This window comes from Caenorhabditis briggsae (assembly GCF_000004555.2).
Source record: "Caenorhabditis briggsae complete genome, chrIV, whole genome shotgun sequence".
Classification (NCBI taxonomy): domain Eukaryota; kingdom Metazoa; phylum Nematoda; class Chromadorea; order Rhabditida; family Rhabditidae; genus Caenorhabditis; species Caenorhabditis briggsae.
This window is the reverse complement of record NC_013487.2, coordinates 2,904,766-2,908,527: the sequence shown is the minus strand read 5'-3', so window position 1 is coordinate 2,908,527 and position 3,762 is coordinate 2,904,766.

The window sequence follows — 3,762 nt, the reverse complement described above, 5'->3', positions numbered from 1 at the left end:
ACTATTTGAAATTCGATCCTATTTTCACTGAGTTACCAATAGTTCGAACAGGAATCATATGTGTCATAAAATTTATCACAAAAAACTAAATCAGAATGTTTCCCTCATTTTCAGAAATCTCACGAAAATTTGATTTTTCGATCTTGATTAATCCCGGCCCTGCTTTTGTCATCGGTGACATATAACACAAATAGATATGTACCGAATGATTATATTTTAAACAATACCTCAAAAAAGAGATAAACTAATAATATAACGATTTTAAAACGGTGACTTTACATGTGATATGTTTACAAAATGACAAACTCGAAGGATTGAAAATCGAAAAACTCTGAAAAATGATAAAATACTCGGAACATCATAACGAATATTTTATTAGTTGACAGTATCTCTCATGAGTTCAGTTCAAGAAAATAAGGTCACTAACAAATCCACGGTGAGTGATGTTAAAATTGATGTTAGTTTTAGGAATGATGTTTAGAAAATGAGAAATTTGAAGAATCTGGGAAAACTTGAGAGATTCGACTGTATCGAAGTCATAAGTACCACCAAGTATTATAAAAGTTTTTACGGTCGTATTGTGATAAATCTGAAACACAATTGTTTTTTAAGTTTAGTTATTCAGAGCTTTGAATAATTGAAAAGAATATTTCTGTTTCAATCTACTGATGACCACCTTTTTGTCGCATTTTTGATCCAACCGTTATAACAGCAACTATATTTTTGAAAACTTCTGCTTATGCATGTCAAGCAACTGTGCACAGTGATCGGTTTTCAAATCATAAACTTTCTCGTGAAGCTACCGTACACCGTACATTTATAAGCCCTATTGACCAGCATCAAAATTGTGGCCGTATACAGATACCATTATCGAATACCATAAATTTTCCCTCCTTTAAAATGTTTCAATATAATTACTGTTCCAAATACACTGCTGGACATAATTATAAGTTCACTTTGAATTTCGAGTTTTCTCGAAAACTATGAATATAGACTGAAAAGCTATTTTGAAATGTCAACTAATTAATACCATTCGATACCGCTATCGTTTCTTGATTTTGGAAATTTCGAAAAAATCGGAAAAATGACCCGAAAAAAAGGGACATAATTATAAGTTCACTTGAAACAATCGAACATAACTCGGGATTTAGGTTTTGCACTGTAAGCAAACTACAAATTATAAGAAATATAACTCAATATAGTCCTATTAACATAAGAAACTTGGTTGTATTAACATAAGAAACTTGGTTCTATACTCATAATTATGCCTCATCTGTTTTTGGCCAGCTTATACTGAAAATGAAGTTTTTCGTTGATAACTGTTATGAAAACCACGAGGACTCCAACTTTTTGAGTTTTTTAGTATTATTCTTAAATGCATTCCTCATTTAACTGTTGAACAATTATGATTGATTTTTTCACCAACCGGAGAAAAAACCCGCATTTCAGCTCATTTTTATCGCTATGTTCCGAGTGGTACTGTACCTTGCTCAGTAGAAACTTGACTGAGCTAATTAGCATAAAAGAAAGATACACTCGTGGTTATTCAGAAACATACATAAAATCATGAAAATCTGTATTTGTGTTCAATTTGAATCACGCAAAGTGTCGGACCACATAAATTCCAAGCATAAAATTTGGGTTTTGGGTAGGCACGTTCAAGGAGCTGTTTTGTAAAGAAGGAGACACGTTTTGCTGAACAATTGGGTGAAAAAATCAATCGGTTGGTGAAAAAATCAATCATAATGTTTTCAACAGTTAAATGAGGAATGCATTTAAGAATAATACTAAAAAACTCAAAAAGTTGGAGTCCTCGTGGTTTTCATAACAGTTATCAACGAAAAACTTCATTTTCAGTATAAGCTGGCCAAAAACGGATGAGGCATAATTATGAGTATAGAACCAAGTTTCTTATGTTAATACAACCAAGTTTCTTATGTTAATAGGACTATATTGAGTTATATTTCTTATAATTTGTAGTTTGCTTACAGTGCAAAACCTAAATCCCGAGTTATGTTCGATTGTTTCAAGTGAACTTATAATTATGTCCCTTTTTTTCGGGTCATTTTTCCGATTTTTTCGAAATTTCCAAAATCAAGAAACGATAGTGGTATCGAATGGTATTAATTAATTTACATTTCAAAAAAGTACTTATTGCGTTCATATGCTTGTCAGTCTATATTCACAGTTTTCGAGAAAACTCGAAATTCAAAGTGAACTTATTAGGTTGGCGGGAAAGTCTTTGTCACTTTTTCAATAGTTTATTTCTCAAAGAAAAAATAACCGAATAATTAATTATATTGTCCATCATTATCAACAACATGTCTCCAACGTTCCCTCAATTTATGGATTCCATTGCGGTAGAATCCAGCCGGGCGTGAGGCAAAGTATTGTTTGAGTGCCGCTTCGACCGCTCCACGGGAATTGAAGCTTCTTCCTTCGAAGGCACGTGTCATATCGCCAAATAACCAATAGTCGGAAAGAGCAAGATCAGGAGAATACGGGGGGTGAGGGAGAACATTCCATCCATATCCCATCAGCTCCTGCTTCACTTGTTTCGAAACATGTGGGCGAGCGTTATCATGTTGATAGTACACTTTCTTGTCTTTCAGGCCCGAACGGTCGACTGCTTTCTTGAGGTTTNGTAGTTGAGTAGTGTAGAGGTCTCCAGTTATTGTTTTGCCCTCGGGCAGAAGTTCCCAGTAGATGGGGCCGTCCACTCCCCACCACACAGAGAGCATAACTTTTTTCGGATGAAGGTCGGGTTTGGGGACATCCTGTGGGCTCTCTCCTTCTCCAACCCACTGGGATTTCCTGTGGTGATTATCGTAGAAGACCCACTTCTCATCTCCGGTTATTAGCCGGTTTAGCCATCGATCGCCCGCGTGGAGAGTGAGAAGAGTAATCGAATCGTCGACTCGGCGGTCAAGGTTGGCTATTGCAATGCGTGCTTCAGCTTGTCCAAATCCAACTCACGGGGTCTCCCAGAGCGATCCTTTTCATCGAGCGAGAAGTCATCTTTTTCGAAACGATGGAACCAATTGCGAATAGTATTGTAGTGAGGGGCATGTGTGTTGTACACATTCTTCAAGAAAGTTTCCGAATCCTTCATCGTGGTGTGAGATAGGAAGAGGTAAATCAAACATGTCTGATGTGAATAGCAGTGGGAACAAACATATCGTTTCAATTACAGATGAGGAGCAGGGAAGGAGATGGGGACTTGTTTATATGGAAGGTTCTTATCACCTTGTTATTCACTAGAGTCGATATCATACACAGCCTCCATATACGAGAACAGTGATTAAACAAACAGAGTGACAAAGACTTTCCCGCCAACCTAATATAATCATATCCAGCAGTGTATATCATGAATTGAAGAAAGCTTTTTACTCTTAATGGACCAACGTTCTTGTGTCAAATTAGGGTTTCCATGCGGATAGCGATATACCCGCCCGTACCCGCAGCTACCCGTACCCGCTTGCTACCCGGAACTTTTTGTGTTTGCAGACAATGCGCGCAACTTGACGACAATTCGCGTGCATTTTTTTTTTCGGTTTCTTTACAAATTCGTCTAAACAAATTCGTCTATTTCCACTGGCTGATGAACTTTCATACCTGAATTATTTTTATTTTCACTTTAAAGCTATTTTCTACATCAATAAGCGACAAAAATTGTCAAAAAATAATTTGAAAAAATTTAATAATTTCGCGCATTGTCTGCAAACACAAAAAGTTCCGGGTAGCAAGCGGGCGGGTAGCTGG